Source organism: Pan paniscus, chromosome 19 (assembly GCF_029289425.2).
Source record: "Pan paniscus chromosome 19, NHGRI_mPanPan1-v2.0_pri, whole genome shotgun sequence".
Lineage (NCBI taxonomy): Eukaryota > Metazoa > Chordata > Mammalia > Primates > Hominidae > Pan > Pan paniscus.
This window is the reverse complement of record NC_073268.2, coordinates 88399894-88412174: the sequence shown is the minus strand read 5'-3', so window position 1 is coordinate 88412174 and position 12281 is coordinate 88399894. Positions and strand designations below refer to the sequence as shown.

The 12281-nt window shown below is 48.0% G+C and overlaps 1 long non-coding RNA gene across 1 annotated transcript in view; it reads left to right on the top strand.

The window, feature by feature from the left end:
- Positions 1-11594, top strand: part of LOC112437597 (uncharacterized) — a 67132-nt gene extending 55538 nt beyond the window's left edge. The window contains exon 3 of the long non-coding RNA XR_004667338.4: positions 10086-11594. This is a non-coding gene — a long non-coding RNA (uncharacterized LOC112437597). The remainder of the gene's footprint in view (positions 1-10085) is intronic.
- The last annotated feature ends 687 nt before the right edge of the window (positions 11595-12281 follow it).

The window sequence follows — 12281 nt, the reverse complement described above, 5'->3', positions numbered from 1 at the left end:
CTGTCTCTACTAAAACTACAAAAATTAGCTGGGCATGGTGGTGCACGCCTGTAGTCCCAGCTACTTGGGAGGCTGAAGCAGGAGAATTGCTTGAACTCGGGAGGTAGAGGTTGCAGTGAGCCGAGATTGTGCCATTGCACTCCACCCTGGCAACAGACAGAGACTCCATCTCAAAAAAAAAAAAAAAAAAAAAATTAACTGAGTCTTTAGTACTTAACTCAGTCCTCACAACAAGCCTAGAAATTATCCCTGTTTTACAGATGGGTTCAAGAGATTTGAGTTAACTTGCCCAGGAGCCTACGACTCCTAAGAGGCTAACTAACCCAGGACTGGAACCCTGATCTGACTTCGTATCATTAAGCTGTGGGATCTCTGAGAATTGCCACCTGAAGTGTTTTCCTGTTGGTAGGAATGAGTGGGTTCATGTTCTAACGGCCTCCCATGCTTTAAAATGACTAGCTTGTGCTGCTAGCGATCCATTCATTTGTTCATTCATTCATTCGTTTGCCTCTTCTTTGCCAGACAGTGAGCTTGGTACCCTCAACACAAGAAGAAAAACATGGCTGCTACTGCAGCCTGCAGCTGACCGGGTCGACCTACACTACTGGGTTGGGGAACATCAGGAGGCGAGCAGGCTGCCAGCACCCACAGTCTGGGGACACATGCTCTTTCTCTCCCATATCAATGGGCAGTCCTGCTCGGTGACCGAGATCCAAACAACTCAGAGGTCCCACTGTGTCCTCACTGCAGACTGACTGCTGGCTCTCAAACATCTGGGTGGGCAGTAGAGACCAACAGGGAACTTTAGGGACCAAGGGAAGAGGACTTAGCAGTTTATCCCTCATGAGGAGAGAGTGGAATCAGCAACCGTCTCTCTGGAACTTCACTCCTGGCCTGATTAAAGGGGAGAAGAGCTCCTGCCTGGTCTCAAAGTCACTGTTTCTCTCTCCCCCTCGATCCCCATTGTTGCAGCAGGGCCAGGACTCTGTCCGGCCAGGTCCCCCACTTGTTCTAAATGGGTCATCTGCAGAAAGAGAAGGAAAGGCCTTATGATTGGCTGTTGGATGGCCCCTGAGGGACGTAGTGCATGAGAAGGAGAGGGAGGGCAGAAGGGAGTCTGGGACTGGGGTACCTATTATCTTTAAAGTCCATCTTTTGGCACAGTCCACCGGGACAAACAAGGGATCCAGGTCGGCTGGTTCGGGAGGGTCTTTGATCTACCTATAAGTTAATGCTTTTCAATGGAGAACCGCAAAGCAGCCCCACCCAGGGCCTCGGAGATAACAGGCTGGTGCAATCACAAACCACCGGCCTCTTGATAATGCCGGGTTTTATTGAGGTCTGGTTTTTGCCCATTGGGAACACATCCGGCAAGCATCAAAGGGAGCAGGCGTCACCCTGTGCAAAGAATCGTGGGCCCTCAGGTGCGTGCACCTTGGGTTGCGTGTGTGGTGTGTGTGCACAAGCTGGCCCGTTGGCAATTACCTTTCTGTAGATCAGAGGCCACCAGCCCCAGAGGGGCCTCGACAACTCATGAACTCTGTTCCCTCATTCTGGATGGTCCAGCTCCTAAGATGTCCTTGAAAATGGTAACTTAGCATCTTAAGTAGGAGGGTCACTCTTGTGTCATTGAGTCCCTGACTCGACATCCCAAAGGCAGTTGGTGTGAGAAGTTTAATGGTGAAGTGAGGTGGACACTCAGAGGAGACAAAACCTAAAAGCTTATCAGACTTGTTCCTTTGCAGTCTTTTGAAGGTTTTTGCGTGGAAAGTTGCCCTTTGGCAATGGAAGAGTTAATGGGTGAACTGGGGGAGCTGTGGTCCTGGGGGAAGGGTCATCCCCACTCACCCCCAGGCTGTGCCTCTTGGCTGCCTCATATTTTATCTGGGCAGTCAGGATGCTGTGCACTGCGTATTGGCCTCTGGAGACCAGCGCAGAGAAGCACCACAATACAAACAGAACATCTGGAAGCTTTTTAAGGTTTGTTTTTTAACACGTTTGCAAGAGTCAGGACATTTGCACACGAGGTTTACTGGCTGGAGGGAACCCAGGGACTTGAGTCAAGTGGGAGATCTCTGACTTTGTGAGGAGGGGGTGGTGAGGGTAAGGAAAGGAATGTGGGCCGGGTGCAGTGGCTCACGCCTGTAATCCCAGCACTTTGGGAGGCCGAGGCAGGCAGATCACCTGAGGTCAAGAGTTCGAGACCAGCCTGGCCAACATGGTGAAACCCCGTCTCTACTAAAAATACAAAAAAAAAAAAAAAATTAGCTGGGCGTGGTGGCGGGCGCCTGTTGTCCCAGCTACTCGGGAGGCTGCGGCAGGAGAGAATGGCATGAACCCGGGAGGCGGAGCTTGCAGTGAGCCGAGATGTCGCCACTGCACTCCTACACTCCAGCCTGGGCAACAGAGCAAGACTCCGTCTAAAAAAAAAATTATATAAATTAGCTGGGCATGGTGGCACGTGCCTGTAATCCCAGCTACTCGGGAGGCTGAGGCAGGAGAATCGCTTTAACCCAGGAGGCGGAGGTTGCAGTGAGCTGAGATCGCTCCACTGCACTCCAGCCTGGGTGACAAGAGCAAAACGACGTCTCAAAAAAAGAAAGAAGAAGGTGGGAACACTGGAAGCAACAAGGTCCGATATTCTTCAGACTCACTTGTTGCAGTGACCTGTTAGAAATCCTTAGGCACAGAAAAGGAACCTGGAACAGAATCCTGGGTTCCTTGTCTTTCTGATCTTGCTGGTATGGAGCAATTGGACTTCTTCCTTGTCCCAATCAGCTGCAGTAAAAGGACTGAAAGAATAGAAGGCAAATCCCTTGGGAAAGAATGGACATGCTGGCCCTAAGGCCTCTGGGAGACATGCTTTATAGACTGGTACTTGTTCCTTTATCTTTCCATCTGGGCTAGCCAGGTGGGGCTGAAAATGTAGAGTGCAGGGAAGCCATTGATCCTGGTCCTGCAGTGACTTGGTACACCTGAGAGAGTGAGAGCCGGTTGGCTTCCTCCTCTTCTCCTCCTCTTCTCTACACCCCCTTGCCTCCCCATACTGACATCCTGGACTTAATGATTTAGGCCAAGGGAAACAAGGAAAAGCTCGGCTCAGCATTTTAGCAGAGCAGGCTGGGAATGAAATAATGAAGAAAAAATAATTCCCGGCAGGAGAAAGAATTTATACGGGACTTAATCTTTCTTTTTAAGGAGAGGGCATCTGCTTGTTCATCCCTCCCTCATTCTTGGTCACTGGTTTCTCGTTTAATTCTTCCTTCTCCGCTCCACCTCCTTTATGGCCCCATTGCCAAGCTTATTGTCAGGGCTCCATTAAATATATGTGAAATCTGTGCTTGCTCGGAGAGTATCCTTGTGCCCATGGAGTTTATCTTGAAAGAGGCTCACGGTCACATGGCTGCCTTTATTAACACAGTTCTTTTCGTGGGATGAGCTAATGCTTAGCACCTCGTGGGAGCTGGCTTATTGTTTGCTGCTTATTAGGGGAGGAAACTGAGGCTTTGTGTGGTTATTTATGTGAGAGACTGAAAGGTGTCCACCCTGTTCTTATGGGAAATGAGGTGACACAGCTGCCAGGAATTCCACCCCGTCTAGTCACCCATCTGGCAGGTACAACGTTGGTTCCCAAGTCTACCCCAGCCACTCTTATTACAGTTTTTGCTTTGGAACCTCTTATGTCCTGCTCACGATCAGGATTCAGTACCTTCACCAGCTCGGAGCACACAGTTCCTCTTCTGGCTGGCTGCCCCTCTGCAATGAGCGATTCTTAACGTTGGCTCATCATTGGACTCAGCCAGGGAGTTTTCACTGCTGTCTCCGTCCTGCCCTCATAGATTCTGCCTTAACTGGGTTGGGATGAGGCTGAGACAGTGGAATTTTGAAAAGCTTCCTAGATGATTCTATAGCGTAGCCAAGGTTAAGAATCACTCCTTTGGGACAGTGTTTCTACACTGGGGACACTTTTACTGTCCGCTCCCCCCATCCCAGGCATACCCCGATGTCTGAGACATTTTTGATGATCACGCCTAGGATCAGGTTGGGGGGGCTCTGGCATCTAGTGAGTAGAGGCTGGGGATGGCACTGAACATCGCACAATGCACAGGACAGTTTCCCACAACCAAGAATTGTCCCACCCCAAGCATGCCTGGTTGAGAAATCTTGCTCTAGACTAGTGGTTCTCACACTTGAGTTTGCATCAGAATCACCTGGAGAGCTTATTAAAGCAAATTGCTGGGCTGCACTCTAGGAGTTTTTTATTCAGTAAATCTGGAGTGGAGCTCAGGAACTTGCATTCCTAACAAGTTCCCAGGTGATGTCAAGCCTGTTGATCAGGGCTACAGTTTGAGAACCATTGTCTTTGAGTGACTCTGAATCCTACTTGCCTATATCTGTGATATATTGTACCCATGATGATTACTAAAAATCCAAGACAACGGGCTGGGCACGGTGGCTCACGCCTGTAATCCCAGCACCTTGGGAGGCCGAGGCAGGTGGATCACTTGAGGCCAGGAGTTCGAGACCAGCCTGGCCAATATGGTGAAACCCCACCTCTACTAAGAATACAAAAATTAGCTGGGCATGTTTTACACACCTGTAATTCCAGATACTCGGGAGGCTGAGGCAGGAGAATCACTTGAACCCGGAAGCCAGAGGTTGCAGTGAGCTGAGATCGTGCCACTGCACTCCAGCCTGGGTGAGGCTCTGTCTAAAAAAAATAAAAAAATCCAAGACAACACAACAATGACTTAACTAAGACAGAAGAGCATTTCTCTCTCACATAGAAATCCAGAGGGAGGCCATTTAAGGCTAACGTGATAGCTGTGGAGTTGTCAGCCATCTAGGCTCCCATCTTCTTATTAGACCATCTGACTGCATGCCTTCCATTTTCCATGTCCCTGAGTCCAAGATGATTGCTGGAGCACCAGCCATCATGTCCTCATTGAAAGCAGAAGATAGTAAAGGCAGGCAAGTAAAAACTGGGGTCCTTCCAGCACCTTTTGAAGCAGCCTCCCCAGAAGTCCTGCAGCACTTCTGCTTTAATCTCCTTGGCCAGATCTTGGTCACATGGTCATATCTCACTTACAGGAAGGCTGGGAAATGTAGTCTTTTTACTCTGGGCTGCAATGTGTGACCTCCAAATTAGAGTTCTGTTACCAAGAGGAAAAGGTAGAATAGATACGGGAGTGGCCAACTAACAGATTATGCTCATCTGTGCACACCTACCCTTTCCTAAGGGTTGTGGTATATTTGGCATCTACTATGTGCCAGTTGCTTTTCATGTATTATCTCATTTAATCCTAAGAGCTTTGCAAGGTGGATAATAATATCTCTATTTTGCAATGATGAAACTGAGGCTTTCAGAGATGAAGCCACCTGCCCAAGTTATCAGTCAGCAAATGGTTTAATTTAATATTCCACTTCGAAGCCAGGGCCACTTCTTGCCTTAGATGCTCTCACAGACCTGCTCTTTTCTTGCTGAGGCTGCAGGGTGTTGGTTTGAGCTTTCCAAGCCAAATTCCAGCTCCCACCCCTTTTGCCCAGCTCCCCTTCACTGTTACCAATATCTCTCCTGTGATACTCTCTTCAAAAGGCTCTCGGAAAATACACTGTATTGACAAGATTAGTTTCTTATTGCTGGTGTGATAAATGACCACAAACTCAGTGGTCAGAATTGAATTGGAGAACACCCAGCAGGTGTCCGCAGCTCCGTGTCGGGGGGATAATCCCCACAGATTTGGTCACCAACATCTTCTGTGTTGATTGTTGTGGGGTGAGAGCAGAGGAAGAGCATGGTTGGAGAGAGTTTTCCCTGCACAGTCACGATGAGGGCTCAGAGGGACTGACAAGGAAGAAGATGGTTCTCCAGCTTGAAGAACTCAGAGAAACACGTTTAGTGGTTTATTCTAAAGGCTGTTACGAAGGCTACAGGTGAAGAGATGCATAGGGTGAGGTGTGGGGGAAGGGGTGTGGAGCTTCCATGCCCTTCCTGGATGCTCCACCCTCTAGGAACCTCCATGTGCTCAGCTATCTGGAAGCTCCCCAGAGAACCCTGTCCTCTTGGGGTTTTATGGAAGCTTCATGACATCAGCATTCCTTCCCCAAGGGTATAGGGCGGGTCCCACTCTGGGGAGGGTCTCAAGACCTATAGTCAGAAAGGTGGGGAAGATTAGTCCTGCCTTGGGGAAGAGTAGTGGCTTAAAACAACACAAATTCATTCTTTCACAGTTCTGGAGACCAGCTTCACTGAGCAAAAGTCCAGGCATTTGCGGGGCTTCCTTTTGGAAGTTCTAGGGGAGAATCTGTTTTCTTTGACCCCTTCCTTGAATCCTTCCAACCTCTTGCTTCCATTATCACACTGCCTACTACCTCTCTGGGATCAGATCTCCCTCTGCCTCTCTCTTATAAAGACACTTGTGATCACAGTTAGGGCCTACCTGGATAGTCCAGGCCAACTTCTCAAGATCCTTAATCACATCTGCACAGGCCTTTTTGCCATATGAGGTAGGATTCACAGCTTGCAGGGATCAGGATGTGGATATCTTTGGGGGCTACTATTCAGCCCCCAACAGGAGCCCTCTTGCTACTGTTCTTCCATTTCTTGTCCCCATCTTGTTTTTCCAAACACAGAATGTACATAGATTTCACTTCTGTCTGGGTTTTTTTTAAAAAGGCCAGAAACATGGTCTACAGGGCAAGGCGATGTGTTGGGAGGGTTTGTCTAATCAACTCCCAGTGGCCATAGCAACAGACATGAAAATATTCAAGTGGAAAGGGACTGGGGGTGGAGGGGAGGGTATGGAAGGATCCTGCCCTAGAGGGGCCTGTGTCACCTCAGTCAGGTGACTTAACCTGTGGAGTGATGTACGATGGAGAAGCATAATCAGTAGCTATGGTAGTTCCGTAGTGAGCTTTGCAAACCTTCCCTGTAATTCTAGGGGATCAGATCTCTAGATGCCTTCTAATTCCTGCTCCTCCTATGGTCTTTCTCTAGGCTAATAGAGGTGTGTCTTTAGTGCAATACAAATGCCATATCTAGAAGAGTTTGATTTGTGGGAAGGAGGGAGAGTTAGGATCTGCTTATGGCCTAACCTCATTTTCCTCCCTTGTGTGGATTCCCTCATCCCCCCACACACCCCTTGGCTGGGCCAGCCCGGCTGGGATGAGAGTCTGGGGTGTTGTATGTTTTGCTTTTTATTTTATTTTGCAAATGCCTCACAGCATTCCCCTCTGTGTTTAATGTCCCACTGCCAAGTGCATGCAGTTGCCCGGCAACAAGAAGGAAGTCCCTGGGTGATTCACCCGGCTGTTGCCAATTAATTTGCGAGCTGCATGCATCTCCCAGGGGAAAAGGGCTCTCTCCGAGACAGCTCAGAGGGCCGCTAACCAGGTGGAGAAACGAAACCAGAGGAAGGTCAGCAGAACTTTGGGTTTGTGTGGGGTGTTTTCAGGTCCAAATGAAAGGGTGTGTCCAGAGGGCCCTGGCAACACCTGTGGCAAAGACTCCTGGCTTCCTTCTTGGCCACCAATCAGAGAGCTGCCCGGAGCACACAAGCACTTCTGTGTCTGCACATTGGTTGCCTTTTTGATTTTTCATCCTTTTATTTTTTAGTTGACTCTAAAATGCAGACTCTCCTGTCCCAGTTCATCTGCAGAGAAATGTCTTGAACCATTTTTCTGCTTGTCAGTCCCTCTGGGCTCTCATTATGACTGTGTAGGGAAAACTCTCTCCAACCATGCTTTTCCTCTGCCCTCACACTACAACAATCAACACGGAAGACACTGGTGACCGAATGTGTGCAGGTTTCTCCCTGACACCAATTCAACTCTGATACCATCTACCTGGAGATAGCATCAGATCCCATGGGTTGAGGACTCAGTACCCAAGACTGCCCCCTCCTCCCCAGACACCAGTGGCCAGTCCGGGCCTCTGGAACTTCTCACCGACCAGCTTTAAGTTGGGGTTCCCATGACTCCCCTCTTTGGGTTCAATTAATTTGCTGGAGCAGCTCACAGAACTCAGGGAAACACATTTAGTGGTTTATTCTAAAGGCTGTTACAAAGGATACAGGTGAAGAGATGCATAGGGTGAGGTGTGGGGGAAGGGGCACTGGGCTTCCCTGTCCTCCCTGGATGCTCCACCCTCCAGGAACTTCCATGTGCCCAGCTATCTGGAAGCTCCCTGAAGAACCCTGACTTCTTGGGGTTTCATGGAAGCTTCATGACGTCAGCATTCCTTCCCCAAGGTATAGGCCAGATTCCTCTCTGGGGAGGGTCTCATGAGTCAGAAAGGTGGGGAAGATTAGAGTCCTGTCTTGGAGCAGGTGTAAGGAGGGCAGGAGAGGGATTCTGTTTCCTGAGGCCCAACATTATAGCAAAAGACTGTAACAAGGGCTATGGGAGTTATGAGCTAGGAACTTAGGACGAAAACCCGTGTGTGTGTGTGTGTGTGTGTGTGTGTGTCTATAAAATAACACCACAGTGTCATTATCTCATCTCTGGCCACTGGTGCCCTTCTCTCTGGGTTTCCTGGCCACTGCACACATCCCCACCAAGGCCTCAGCTAGAGCCCTCATGAAGGAGAGTTCCTTTGCACCAGGTTGAGTGGGGCCCCCAGGTCTTTTGAGGGACAGAAGGGGGCCTGTTGGTTTCCAAATGCCCCCAGAATCCATCGTGCATTTCCCTCAAGGCCTTGCTGTCCTCTGGCCCCATACTTGCCTAAGGAAACCTTTGATCCATGTTATGTCTCCATTATGGCCTGTGAGGGTGGGGTTTGCCTGTCTGGCTGATTCCTGTATCCACAGCATCTAATCCAATATGGTACTTGTGAATGCATGGATTTGTGGTTGCCCAGGTATTCCTTGTGGGTTGATAGTGATTGCTAGAATCAGAGACCCAGAGGGCAGCCTCTTTCGTAAGGCCTATGTTATCTGTATCTGTGAATAGGCCTGATATGGTTTGGCTTTGTGTCCCCACCCAAATCTCATCTTGAATTGTAATCCCCATAATCCCCAGGCGTGGAGGGAGGAATCTGGTGGGAGGTGATTGGATCATGGGGGCGGGTTCCCCCATGCTGTTCTCATGATAGTGAGTGAGTTCTTACAAGATCTGATGATTTTACAAGTGTCTGGCCTTTCCCCTGCTTGCTCTTCTCTCTCCTACCGCCATGTGAGAAAGGTCCTTGCCTCCTCTTTGCCTTCCGTCACGATTGTAAGTTTCCTGAGGCCTCCCCAGCCATGTAGAACTGAGAGTCAATTAAACCTCTCTCCTTTGCAAATTACCCAGTCTCAGGTATTTCTTTATAGTGGTGTGAAAACAGACTAATACAAGGCCCCTGACTTGCACTGCTAAGACTCATCAGTTTTAAAATAGGGCACTCTCCTGAAGGCATTTGGTGCTATTCAATATATTTGTTACTCAGTAATGGAAGGTAATGTTGGGGGGTGAACATCAAGGAAAGTATCGTGAGTCCAACTCCATCTTAATTTATTTGCTATCAGAATTAGGGAAAAATAAATATATTTAATGGTGTCTTACCATTTCCTCTGAGCTATCCACTCTGAGTAAGTTCCTAATTTATTGTTAAGGGTGTTTCAGAAGCAGAGAGAAGTTCCTAGTAAATCCTAAACATTAGGATTAGGGACCAGAGCCCTGCTGTTCTGTAGCAAGAACACCGGCACCCTCTGTGCCTCGGCTTTCCACTATAAAGTGGGTGATCTACCACCCCCATGCTCCCTGCCCCATAAATCACAGAAATAATAGTGACTGGCTGAAAAACAGAATTTTCCACTTCCTCTGGACTGGCTGCGCTCAGTGGCATTTAAAAAAATCAGCTCTGGATTTCGTAGTGGGATTTGTGTAGGAGGGTTCCTGGTGATGATTCAGTGGATGGATAGTTCCTTGAGAGGTATAAATAGGCATTCCCCCACACCCACCCCCGACACTTAACTAAAATACTGCTTTTTGAAGTATATGTTCTGTTCAACAGCTAAAGCATTATAAACCAAAGACAGCAATGTGATGCTAGCCCCTGAAAGGGCAGAAGCTAGAATCTTATTCTCATGCTGTTTTTTTGTCTACAGGATGGGAAGGACTGATCCACATTCCTACCAGGAAGTTTAACGGAACCCCCGCGTGCCACCTGGACCCCCTGGAAGGACCTGGCTAAGGCTGGACCACCTCTTGAGAGGCAGGAGCTCCGGATTTGATCAAGAATTCTTTGCTGAGCATGGTGCCTCATGCCTATAATCCCAACACTTTGGGAGGCCAATGTGGGAGGATCTCTTGAGCCCAGGAGTTCAAGACTAGCCTGGGCAACACAGAGAGACCCCATCTCTAAAAAAATAATAATAATAAAATAAAAAATTAGCAGGGCATGGTGGCATGTGCTTGTAGTCCCAGCTACCCAGGAGGCTGAGGCAAGAGGATGGCTGGAGCCTGGGATGTTGAGGCTGCAATGAACTGTGATTACCCCACTGCACTCCAGCCTGGGCAAAAGAGCGAGAGACCCTGTCTCAAATAATAATAATACTAATCATCATCATCATCATCATCATCTTATTTTGGAGAATAAAGAGACCTCTGGATTTGAGGTGCCATTTGGGTAGAAAGAAAAGACCTTTACACCGAGAAATAGTCTGTGTTGACCTGAAGGAGCAGAGGGATGCATCGCTGGAGGTGACCTACAGTTGAAGAAGACTCATTATGACAGACCTTGTCCTTCTTCCTTGTGGAAAGTGTTTCCTCTGCTGCTACTGCTCATGAGACTCTTCCCCCTCCCTGTCCCAGGGAACCAAAGGGCTTTCTACCACACCCTTTCTTGCCCCCCGCCTCCCATGTCTGCTGTGCCTTTGTACTCAGCAATTCTTGTTTGCTCCATTATCTTCCAGCCGGATACAGAGTGAATAGTTAACCACACTTAGGTCAAATAGGATCTAAATTTTTGTTCCTGCTCCGTGTAAAGAGGCCAGTGTTTGTGTGTTGCAAGCAGCCTTGGAATAGTAACTCTTCTCATTTGTTTGGGATCTGGCCACCAAGTTCCAGAATGATACACGGATCAGTGCAGAAGTTCATCAGGCTCTCGGACCTTAGGGCTGTTGGAGAAGGCTTCAGCAGCAGAACTGATGGTGAAGGCTCGTGTTCTCCATCCTCAACTTTCTTTGCTTGGATCATACACAAGAATACATTTGGAAGGGCAAAAAATGAACACTGTTGTTCATTGCAGCCGTGTTTTGTGACACAGATGCACAGTCTGCTGTGAAGACCTTCTCTCAAGTGGCAGTTGGGAGTCCATGCCAGATCATGGTGCTTCATGAGAGGCTAACAGCTATCAGGGGTTGTGGCACTTAGTGAGGACTCTCCTCCCCCAGTGTGTGCTGATGACACACACACACCTGACAATAGCTTGAGTCTTCTCTGTTCCTTTTACTCTGTAGCCACCATACACATGATTTAAAACCCTTTCTAAATATCTATCATGGTTCATCCTTGTCCAAATGCAGAGTCAGAGCTATTTGTACTTCATTATTATTTCCAAGGCGAATAGATGGCTTTCTTTTTGCAAAAATAATTAAAGTTTTTTGTATGTTGCAGTTGCTGTGCTTGTATGACCATTTAGTGAATTTGGTGTCTTCTAAATAGAACAGTGGAGTCCTTGTGGACATCTCAGATTCATCACAAAATGATTGAGGAGAACCTCTTGGAGATGTTTAGAGCTATTGAAATTTACAGATTGTTGATGGGTTTTCACCTTTTCCTTCCTTTCTTGACACACAGTTACAGGCATTGTATTCCTTGGATTCCTACAGGTGTCAAGGAACAGAGATCCACTTACGTTAACTTCATAAATCCTGGTTTATTCAAAAGTCATAGTGATAGTAAGGTAGACAGGAAATAGTCCCAGCCACTGCCTAGCTAAGCCTTTTCAAAAAGCCCAAGGTCATTCAGCAGATGCAGAAGCACTAGTTGGTTTTCAAAGATAACAAAAGCAATACCATCATGGTCATTTTGATCCTCTGTTCAGCAGCAGGGTTCGCTCTCCTGACTTTAGAATTCTGCCATCGTGATGAGCTGAAGGTAACCAATGGTCCCAGTTTGCCCAGGACTAAAGGGTTTCTTGGGATGAAGGACATTCAGTGCTAAACCTGGGACAGTCCTGGGAAAACTGGGAAAACTGGTCACCCTCCTGGGTGACTCAACGACCATGCCTCTACTTTGTTACTTACTATTAACTGACTGATGCTGTTGACTGGTTTAGCCAATCTGCATTCAGAGCTTTT